The sequence below is a fragment of the Onychomys torridus genome, unplaced genomic scaffold (assembly GCF_903995425.1).
Source record: "Onychomys torridus unplaced genomic scaffold, mOncTor1.1, whole genome shotgun sequence".
In the NCBI taxonomy this organism is placed as follows: Eukaryota; Metazoa; Chordata; class Mammalia; order Rodentia; family Cricetidae; genus Onychomys; species Onychomys torridus.
Window position 1 is genome coordinate 365 of NW_023411395.1, and position 12,111 is coordinate 12,475.

Sequence of the window (12,111 nt, forward strand, 5' to 3'; positions counted from 1 at the left end):
AGGCCTTTTCTTCTGGGATTTGAAGACGTAGCCTAAATCTGTTTTTCTTTCTGTAGAAGAAAAAAGAAGAGGAAAAGAAAAAACCAAAGCATTCAGGGAGCATCAAAAATATCAGACAAAAGTCCCCAAACTTTCCTAAATTGAGCACCCTTCTGAATAGATTTGCGCGTGGTGGAAAGGTGGGCCCCAACCTGACAGCAGCAATAACAAATGCTGAAGAACAATCAGGAGGTAGTACACCTATGAAAAAAGTGGTGTGGGGCCCACAGGAATCCACTGACGAGATAACACCCAGCACTTCATCATATGCTCATTGTTGGGAGACAAAAATTGTTGAAAGCCCAGGTGAGTCACCACAGGTCCTTGACTTGGAAATGACTTGTGTATAAGTGTTTCCCATTGCATATGGGTCAGCCACACAAAAGTAAGACTGGAGCTCTCCAGTAAAGTAAGGCGGTGCTAGTGCACAGGTGTCTGAGGTCTAGGCACTGAGCAACACAGAGAATGTTCCTTCCCCTTGTCCATGTCCTCAGCTGTTTGCTTCCATAATTCCACTTTGTTGTGGTAACAGAACCTCATGTTATGAATGTTGTCTCGTTCCTTCCTGCCATCTGACTGTCTTATAAAAATAACCTTTAACTTAGTTTAAGTCAGACAAGTTTCCTCAAAACTTGTTTGAATTCAGATCCTCATCTTTTCTCAGCTCTGTAGAGATTTGAAGAATCACAATAAGAAAATACTAAATTATTTCCCATCATAAGGCATGTGCTGTGCATGGTTATTTTATGTCTCTTAGGACATAATGGAGAGATGTGAAGGCAACATAATTTGGGGTGCATGAGATTATGTTTTCAGCGTTTGGTAGACTCTCACAGGAAATCCTAAGGTACAGCCAGAGAGATGATGATTCTCTGGGTTAAGCTCTAGCAGTAACAGTGTCCGAACCTGAGATGGAATCTCCAGAAAGCACATGACAATGGGGTATGGTTGGCCACCTCTACATTCAAGGACCTTTTCAGGTGAGATGGGACAGGTAGACAGGAGAAGACCTGGTTTCTCACAGCACAGCTATTTGGGCAGACACAGAAGCACAGAAGAGATTCTGTTGGATCAAAAGTCCAAGGAAGATCAATACCCAGGCAGTCAGTTCACATCTGCAGATGTGCTGAAGCACTTGTGCATCCTTGCTCACACATCAACCTGCACATTCTGCAAAACAAATACAGATCATGGACATGTATAAACACACTTGCAGTTCATACATAAAGGATTTTAAATGGAAAATTCACAAATATTGCAGAAAAATGTTTTCAAATAGCTAATTTGTTTGATTTTTATTTTTTAATTTTCATTTTTATAATTTACCTTAAAACCTAAATAGGCCTGACTTGAGATCCTGCCACCTCAGCAAGCAAATGCTGAAATTCCAAGTGTGCATCACCAAAGCTGACTTTTCAGATGTTTCTAAAGTATTGGTTGATTCTTGTCTTGCCTTGCAAGAGTCAAAATCTCTTCTTGAATGAGGAGGAGCTGCAAGCCAAATTGCAGTGCTCTGTATCAGTTAGGCACAGGTGAGAGACTTGGCCTTTGCCAGCCTTGAGCCCATGCAGTCAGCAATCCACACATTTCCAGATGCAAGTGAGAGTCAGCCTTTGCAAGCCCTGAGCCTGGGCACTCAGCAAACCACACATCTGTGTTATATAATAAAGAAGCCGCTCAGTTCCTCTTGGACTAGAGAATAAACAGGAAAGGGATGACTGGTCCCAGCTACATCAAGCCATCTATCCTTGGGACCTTGCTGGGCTAAGTGTACCATCTTCACTCACATTTGAATTTGAGGCTGCAACATCTCTAGGTGGTATGTGCCCATGGGTGACCCTGTAGTTCCAGGGTCTCAAGGGTTTCCTCCATCCCTACAACATGCCCTATTAGGGACATTCTGTGATGGAATGACCTTGAGAAAATCTCTGTGTATACTTTCATGCAACTGCAACCTCTTGAAATCTGGTGGGGTTTATTTTGGCCTCACAGATCTTGGGGAAAATGGTCTCCATGACTGAGTATGCTCACAACAGTGTTTCTTCAATTGGAAGTTCTGGAATACTTGTAGTTTGGCTCAGTCCAAGTCTGAAAGGCACAGACCATGGAAGTCACTTTCATGAGACTCAGGCTCAAGGCCCATGAGGACCCAGGGAAACTAAGTCCAGACTGAGAGTCCATTGGCCAGCAGACTTGGAGATCTGAACCATAGATAAAGAAGACATGTCTGTCCCAGGAGGGACTCAGCAGAAGTTTACATTTTCTCTGCCTGTTTGTCCTGTTTAGTCTTCATGTTACCCACCAGAGTTGAGAGGGCCCTTTGCCCACTGAGTCTGTGAACCCACATAGAAATTTCTTTACAACCAACTCATGGGCATACCCAGAAATACATTGTTCCATCCGCTCAAGCTGACAGTAAAGGCCATGCTCACAGCTAACACTCAGTTGTGGCCAGAGCTTGGAAAAGAAACTCCCTTCCTCTTTTGTGGTTCCATCATAGGGAGGGGGCTGCTGGCAAGAATACCAATGACTTTGTGTTTTTCCTCCAGGCTGCCAGATTGAGTTCTGCTCAGGGACAGGAGGCCCTGTATCCTCAGACTTCTTTCTCTTTTCCATTGCAGTTCCAAACTCCAAAGGCCTCCGCCCTGTGGTCCTTCCACAGGATTTGTGGGATCAGTTCCTGCATTCTGCAAAGAACAATACCCAAAAAGGAATAGAAACATGTGGAGTCCTATGCGGGATACTGGTAAAGATATGAAAACTCCTTGATCTCAGACTGTTTCTTCCTCCTTGGTTTCCCATGACTCCCAGAAAACCATATCCAGTGGCTGTGTCCATACATATCACTCCACAGATGGAACCATGGATGACAAGGCCTGGCCACCTTGAATTTGATGATTTTGCAATTGGTTGCTTTTCAGAGTCCCTTGAAATTGAACAATTTGCTTCAAATCTATAGTTAGAAATTTTTACTCTAGTGGTGGCTAATGCCTGCAACCCCAGTCATTGGCAAACTGAGGCTGGAGGCTTCTTGCAAGTTCAAACCTGGCTCACATACAGAGTGAGACACGGAAGTAAAATCAGGCAGGCTGGCAGGCAGAATGTGAGGTATAAGACATGGAGACAGGCATATTGACTAATTCTAAAAGGAGGATGACTCAATTCCTTTTGTAGCCTGGTCTGACCACCTACTCTGTGGTAAGCCTTGGAATATAACACTTCAAGACCCTCAATCAGACCTATTGGCTGCTGCAGGGAAGACCCTAGTCCCAGGAAGTGATAGGAGGGACATGTCAGGTTCATCTTAACCTCTGTACCTTTATACAGTACCCAGTAAAGCACTGGAGCAGTTAAAGTGGAGAAGCACTGAGGTGAGAGAGAAAGATGAGAGTCAGTCACTGGAGTGGGAGTTTCATTTACTTGTTTTATGAGAGTGGGATTGACAGTGCCAGGGAATTGTAACAAGCTGTTTTCTCTTGGCAGGTAAAGGAGGAATATCACATTACGCATCTAATAATACCATTGCAAACAGGAGAGCCAGATTAACTGTCATGCCGAGCATGAAGAGGAAATACTTTTTCTTCAAGAGGAGCTGGGGCTTCTCACCTTAGGTTGGATTCATGTAAGCAAACTGACTCCCCTGTGGTGGGCTCCTTTTCTAAGCACACTGCCTATTTCTTTCTCTGCACAGAATCAATCCATTCCACATCACCTGTCTCTGAGCACATGCAGTCACTAGTGTTCCAGCCTTGAGTCAAAGGCACATTTCCTGGTGTATTTCCAGCACTTCTAATTTTATCTCTTACTCAAAGTAATTCTTCAAAGTTCCAGTACCTTGTGAATAGATGAATAATGGTAGCATTCCTCAGATGTATGAGAATATAGTATAGAGACCATGTTCCTAAAAGCTATATGACTGGATGCATTTTAACTAAGTCAATGATTGCATTTTGTCTTTGTGGAGAAGTATTTGCTTTGTACACACTAAAAGACCACCTTCATGCAAGACTTTCAAGTAGTTGGCCATGCTGTGCAGGCTTGTGGTGATCTTGAAGGAAATATAGTTCCTTCCCTAGAGAGTTCTTCTGAATGATTCCTGCATTTTCATGGCTTCAAACTCACAGAACATGCATTTTTTCTTGAAATGGGACAGGTATAAGCCAGAATCAGTTGGTTATTTCTAGGTTTTGTGAGATCACAAGTGCTTTTGTACTCACGGGTTGAGAAGTGCTAATGTAGGAAGCAGTCTCCTGTATCTTCATGCTTCAGTTGCATAAATTCTTACTGATTGCCTAACAATAATAGACCATGGCAGATGGCAATTTGGCCCTTAGTGCCTGGAGATCACCCAGAAAATGAGCACCAGTTTTGATGAGGCATTCTATTCTTCAGGAGAAAATACAGGGCATTGTGGGCTTAGTGAAAAGAGGAGTCCCATTTGAGGGACTTATAATGACCTACAAAGAAGCCCAAGGAGAGTTCCATGGGGAAGGAGTCCTGCATCAGAGAGCAGTCTTGTCCATTGGGATATGTGGTTGATATTAGAAAAGGATGGCGGATATGTGTTGACATGACCCTTCAGAGCCATGCTCTCCATTGTCGGGTAGGGGCAGAAAGAACAGATTTGCTTTTGAGTAAAGGGAGAACACTTTGGATGGTTTGGGCCGAACAATGATGTGATCAAAGCCAGACTCAGAAGGTAAAATGAAGAAATTGCAAGGCTTGAAAACAATGTCATCTGATGAGTTTACACTATTTTGTGGAGCTAGTCAGGACTGTCATATTGAGGATCACATCTATCTAGGCCAATATTCTAGGGCAAAGGGAGAGAGATGAGGCTGCTCTTTGCAAATTTGGGTTAACAGAGTACTGATATGTACAAAAATTGGGAAATGGTTTCATTACAGTTTTTTCTAGTTATTTTTTTGTTTCCTTCATTTTAGTTTTTTCTTTGACATTTTTTAGTTTTACAAGTGCTTGATATTTTAAAATATAGCTTACTTGTAGTGTACATATCTGAACACTATAGTTTAATGACTCCTTGAGGAAACAGAAATTTGCTGAGAGCCTGGTCCAGCTTTCCAAATTCCTTCCTCTGAGATTGATCCCCTCTTGCTCTAACCATCTCTACTTTGGTCTCTATAGAGTTAATCTCCTAAGTATGCCTCCCTCCATGCTATAAGTACTTCATATCTGCTTATGTCTTGAAATACAATGGATAGATACATGACTTTTACATCTGGCTTTCTTGGCTTAAGATCTGCAAGGTTCCTCTCCACTCTGGCATGCAGCTGTCTGATGTGTGTTTACACCTGGTGAGCAAGTGAAAGATGGGAGGGAAAAGAAGGAAAGAGGGATAAGATAATGTGACAGCAGTGTTTACAGTACCACACTGGAAGGGCAGAAGGGTTTCCTCTTCACATAAGGAGAAATCACATAAGGTAGGTCTCAGAGGCAGGATTGAAGGCATGGAGTTGAAGACCCAGAGTGACTGTTGAACTGATGTTTGAAGTCATGGGAACTCTGGGTGAAGATGGAATCAGAGTCTGCTCTTGGCAAGAGGGAAGCAGAGGTAAGCTAGATGCTTAAGGACAAAACGTGGAATGGTTCCTCTTTAGACAGCTTGTATGACTAGGCATGGATGAATAAAGGGATCTTGTCCTCAGTGAGGGGCCAGCTTAGAAATAATTTGGAGAGCTTCAGTTTACATGGACCTTTATGGATTAGGAAGACAAAAGAGATAATTGCTTCTTCCTTTTCGACCTAGCAGACCAGAGTGTTTTCCAGGGACTATTTTAGGAATCATGGTGGGAACGTGTTGTTGAAGCTCCTTAGAACTGCCTCTCTTGGTGAGCCATGGCCCTCACTGGGAATTATTGGCTTCTTTTGTTTTTTCAGACCCATCCAACCCAGACAGCCTTCTTGTCGAGTGTGGATTTACACACTCATTTTTGTTACCAGAAGATGCTGCCGGAATCCATTGCAGTGGTGTGTGCACCCAAATACAAACAGTGAGTATGTAGGACTTGTGTCTGGAAGGTACAAGCACAAAATGCTACATGGCTCAGAACACTGTAAAATGAAGTAATATCCAGAGTGTCTTAAGTGATTGCAATGAAAGCCTCCCTTTAAGGTGCACATTCTAATTAACACCAGCTGCTCTTAAAAGATGTGCTGACAACATTGGTGGGTTCCATCCTCAAGCAGTGATTTCAAGAACCAGAGGTTGAAGAAATTCCACACTGGACACCACATATGAGTGTCACCTCTTATCATTCCCAATGTCATGTTAACCTGAGTTCCTCAGCAGAACTAATGTTTGGAAAGCAATGGATCATCCTGCTTTCTTTTGTAATAAAGTTTTGTACCCTGGATATTGTCTCACAGTGGCTGTTGGACCCTGGTTTCAGCACACCTCCAACTTGTTCCTCACAATGATTGTCCTAACAGACCTAACATTTTGTTATATTCTTCTTCCTTCTCATTTCTACTGTTGAGTTCCTTTGCATCATTAGGTCAATGTTAGGTCAAGAAAGAGATCGAAAGAGGGTGAAACAGCCAGAGAGGGCAGTACACAATCAGGGGTAAGAAGAAGTGGGGGAAGGAGGAGGAAGACAAAAAGAAGAGGAGGAGGAGAATAAAGAGAGGAGGAGGAAGGGCAATTAGGACTCTAACAAAGAAGACAAGGTCTAACAGGACAATTACAGTGATGACTAGGAATGGGAAGAGGAGTTCCACATGGTCTATGAGGGAGGAAAAGCTGTGCAGAGAAGAGGAGAGACAGGAGGAGAGGAGGGAAGAAGGGTAGGGAGGTGAAAGAAAAAGGAGAGAGGTTATAGAAAGGAGAGGAGGAAGAGGAAGAAAAGAAAGGGAAAGAAGGGGACAAGAGGAGAGAAAGATGGAGAGGAGAGAGAGGAAGGAGACTTGGGGGGATATCTGCTTGACTGATTTTACTTTTTCTCATTTCAGAGTTGGCATTTTTACACTGACATCTTATGGATTAAAAGAAGTATCTATGTGCCCCTGGAGAGGATTCCATTCCCATAAGCAGGACTCAGCTCTCTTCTGTGTATGTATCTGTGTACAAGAAATCAAAGCCATATTCCCAGCCAGGACCTAGAGCTGATAGGGTTGAACATCCTTTTGATCTTCATGGAAGATCAGCCTCATCACTAGCCTTCCTAGAAATTCATAATAACCATGTATCTAGGAAGCAATGGACAGTGGAAATCTGTTTCTCTATTTGCAACCTGGTCATTTACTGTCTTTGAGGGTGCTGACCATCTGGGCCCTTTTTCCTTATACCTGGGGATAATAATACTACTTACTTTACAGGCTGTTGAGAGGATAAAGGAAGAGGGACTAGGGTGGGCTTAGGGGCAGTGTGTGTCCTCAGTATGCTTGATGCCCTGGATTCCTTCCCCAGTAACACAGGGGAAATATATAACCCACAAAGTATGGAATGCATTAGCTTATTCAAGACTCGCTACTTATTAATTTGTTCTTCAGCAATGTCAGTTACTAAGTTTCAATGGGTGATGAGAATGCCAAGGAAAAAGCCATGTAAGGTAGATAAATTAAGCATATTTCATTCTGAAGTTTTGTGCTCACCTGTTTTTTTTTTCCTCCCATTTTGTATATGTGATAACAACACACTTAGTATGATCAGGCCTCAGGGTCTCAGGGCCTCAGGGCCTCAGATCAATGAGATTCTGGCACTTTACTTCACATTAGCTTGGACTTTTTCATTTACTTGGATTAAGAAGAAATGCAGCAGCACAGTGAAAGGACCAGAACACAGTCCTATAAAAATATAGGAGTGAGGGATGCAGCCTCAGAGAGTGAAGGAAGGCTAAGATCCTGTGATCAGAGTGTTAATTCCACTGGAAGAACTCTGTGTGTGTTTGCTATGTATCATAATAAATGTGTGTGTGTATTTGTATATAGTTTGCATCATACTCCTGATCCTAACAGTAAAATAAGACCTAATGAAACGCCAGCTTTCTTTAAATATATATATTTCATAATTTTTATTTCTTTAACTTCATTGTGTACTACTTTAAAAGTAGATCATTTTGACTTTAATTCTCTTTCTATTTGGATTTACACATGAGTTTAGAGCCTGTGTGGCTAGAAGAAGTTGGCAGATGCCCTAGATCTGGACTCAAGCCATTGCTCACTGATTACTTCCACACAAGAGCAGTGGGTGTTGCTAAACACTGGGCCATATTCCAGTCTCCATTTTCTAGTCTCATGGATCAAACAACGGTTTTCAGTTGAATGTGGGGAAGATCTTTCTAAAAGATCTGTTAAAAAATACATAGTTCTATCTTGAGATACAAAGTGATTAGGTGCTAGAATGTTGAAAGATACTGCACAATTAAAAAAATTCTAAAACACCAGTTCTCAAGTTCCCAATTGGCAAGACCTTTTCCAAACCTGACCATGGTGAAGCACACCTGTAGTACCAGCACTCGGGCATCTGCAGCAGGAGATCACAAGTTTGAGGCAGGCTGAGGCTGCATAGCCAGGCTTTCAGATTGATAAATCCTTGACTTTGTATGCCAAGTGTATCTCCTCGAAGACTATTAAGTCACCTTTACCATCTGATTGACATCATGATTCCAACACTGCTTTGAACTTCCTGGTCCCTTTTAATAAAGGAATGTTTCACAAGTGACTCTGGAAAATAGATGCAAAGATACTCAGGAGACACTGACTTAGACGATATGGAGAAATTAATAGGAATGTTGGGTGCCAGATCTTTTGACATTGCTTTTATTGATCTCAGGATTTCAGTGCTAGGATGAGTACTATGTAACTTCAGTGAGCTTCTCAAATGGGAGGTTTATTGCCAGGGATTTGGCTCAGTTGGGAGAGTGCTCCTATTTCAATCACTAGACCCTGGACTCATTTCCCAGCACTACTGAAATCTGCCATAGTGGTGTTTGCCTGTACTCCAGCACTTTGGAGCTAGTGGCAGGAAGGTAATTTCAGGATCCCTCTGTCATACCTAGGTTATGTGTTCTAGCCTGGGTCACATGAAGCTCTCTTTTTGTATAATATAAAAGGTATAAGCTGTTTCAAAACAAGAGTTTTTCCATGCCTTAACCACATTTCCTTTTCTCTAATTGCAGGACTGCAGTCATGTCACCATACAAAACAGCTGGGTGACTGTCATTGATTTACGATGAGTTAAATCACACACACCTACATCAGTGGGAGTGTGTGTGTGTGTGTGTGTGTTTTGTGTATATGTGAGTGAATGTAGGGTGGTGTATGTATATATGTATATGTGTTCAACTTATGTTGTATATTGTAGTGGATAGCCATCCCAGCATTGGCCTGGAAGTTCCAACCCCCATTGAGGCTTCAGTAATGATCACGCCCACAAGGCAGGGCAGAGGAGGGAGCAGAAGACCAAGGAGCAGGAGGAGGTGGCTCTCTTGGTTCCAGGACGCTGGACGCTGGACGCTGGAGGTAGACCGAGCAGAGTTCTCCAGAGAACACCGCCGGAGTGCCCTATACCTTTGCCAGACCCTGTAACCTACCCCTTCATTTGTAAGTTACCCCACAAAATAAACCTCCCTTTTAACTACGTGGAGTGGCCTTAATAATTTCACCAATATCTGGCGCCCAACGTGGGGCATTATCTGTCTTGATTTGTACAGGTATTCCCATGATGGCCATAACTTGTAATAGGTGTGTAATCACAGAATCAGCCTTTTCAGAACTCATAGGAGTTGCCCACTAAAATCCTGAATAGGTGTCAATGGTATGGTGTACATACTTTAATCTTCCAAATTCTGCAAAATGAAACACATCCATCTGCCAAAGTTTATTTTTTTGTATACCTTTTGGATTGCTCCCTGCAGGTAATGGAGTTTGGTTATAGAAGGAACAAGTAGGACATTTTTTCACAATATCCTTAGCTTGTTGCCAAGTAATGGAGAAATCCTTCTTCAAACCTTTGCTATTTACATGGTGTTTCTTATGAAATTCTGAGGCTTCTAGCACATTACCTATTAGTAACTGATCAATCTCATCATTACCTTGTGTGTAAATAGCAAAGGTTTGAAGGATTTCAGTGGGCAACTCCTATGAGTTCTGAAAAGGCTGATTCTGTGATTACACACCTATTAGAAGTTATGGCCATCATGGGAATACCTGTTACATCTGTTTCATGTATGTTACATCTTTGTCACGTATGTTCACTGGTGTGTATGAATGGCACACTGTGTTCATTCACAGAGCCCAGAGGAAGACACTGATATGTGCTCTATTAATGAATTAGAATAGCATACTAGTCATTCATAATGACTGGAAATTGATTTTATTGTATAGTTTACTTGCTATTAGTTTTAGATATTTTCTGGCCAGGAACCAATATGGGTGTAAGGGTGCAGTGCACCCACTTTCTGGCTTGCCTCACCTGCCTCAGGGAGCCTAGAGGACAGGTTGTAATGCCAATACTCACTAACCAGCTGAAGAAGAATGAAGGTCTCAATTGATCCCAGACATCAACCTACATGTCTCACTTTGCTTGAAGCCTTCTTTGACAGACAAATGACTATTTGAAGAGATAAGGCACAGAACTTGGCAATAACTGAAAGTGACATTATTTAAAGAGAAATTTCTGACTCAGATGAGCCTTGTTGCTTTTTGAGTGGCTGTATGCCCTGATGGGGCTTACCACCAATGTACAATTTCACATAGAAATTGGAGTTCCTGATGCAGACTGCATAGTGTCTCCCTGGGTGAGATGTTGCACTACAGTCTGGCACCCCAACACTATGGAAACTGGGAAAAGATGTCAGAGTTTAAAAGAGAATATTCTATTGATGAGGATTCTCTATTGGGCTACAAGAAGAACCTTTGGGCATCACATGTGAGGCTTAAACTTTTTATTCATTGATCTTTTGGCTTTTGATGATGAGTAATTTAGAAACTCCAGGGCATCTCATATGGAATAAGGACCTCTGGAACAATGTGGACCACCTCACAAGCCTAGAAAGGCAAGAGAAGATGAGTGCAGCTCTGTGGACTGTGTCATAGTTGTTTTGTAAAGCAGCATGAGGTACCCCTCCTCGCCGCCTCATAGATGACCCAGTCTGATAACGACATTGTCCTGATAACCATCCACCTGACTGACCATGCTGGCCAGCAAACACAACACAATACAACTCTAAAGGATGTCTGGCCAAGAGAGAAGTCTACTCGCTTGCCTAAAAGGCTTGTTTTGAAGTTTGTAAAGTTCCTTATTTGTGATGAACTCACCACTGATGTTTGTGCTTGCTTTAGTCCTCTAACAAGAATGGTGTCCTGCACAAGGGATGATGGGACAAATTCACTGCCAGTGACAGACTGGCAAAAGCAGCTCACCATGAGCTGTGCCCGAGGCACACAGCCTCTGTTCACGTTGGCCCTGTCTAGAAATTGTCCATACATTTCACAGAAACTTGTATTTTATTTATATAAGTGTATTTTGAAACAGATTTGTAGTTTCTTAAAAATGCTATTTAGTTCTATAATTAAAGTTAAGGTTTGTGTCAAGCTCTTGAATCATCTGACTGATCAGGGGTCACATAACCATGTTAAGTGAGCGGTGTGATTGCCAGCCAACAGGATTAGCAGGTACTAGTGGGCAACCTAGTCCTAGTTGCTTATTTGTCCTTTATGTCCTTTTTCCTTTATCTGTCTTTCTTATTTATTGTGTTGGGATCTTACTATGAAGCAATGTCTAGTCTGAAATTCACTTTACAGTTCAGGCTGACCTGGAACTTACAAAAATTCACCTTCTTTGCTTCCCAAGTGTTGGGATTAAACATTTCATTGCTGTGGTTTTAAATTTTAAATTTTAATTATTTGACATTGTCCTGTATGTCTACAATTGATCTTGATCATACTTAGTCCTCACCTCCCTCAGCTATGCTCCTCCAACCCCATCTGAAACCCCTATTCTAAACTTGTCAGGCTTGGTGTCAAGGGCCTTGTATGAAGCCAAGTTGCCTGCCTCATTTTCTATTTTAAACACCCCACTGAGTTTAATCAGGGTTTCTTGCATGAGCATGC

At 42.2% G+C, this 12,111-nt stretch overlaps 1 pseudogene; it reads left to right on the forward strand.

The window, feature by feature from the left end:
* The first annotated feature begins 222 nt into the window (after nt 1-222).
* LOC118575130 lies at nt 223-9,233 on the forward strand (annotated as a pseudogene).
* The last annotated feature ends 2,878 nt before the right edge of the window (nt 9,234-12,111 follow it).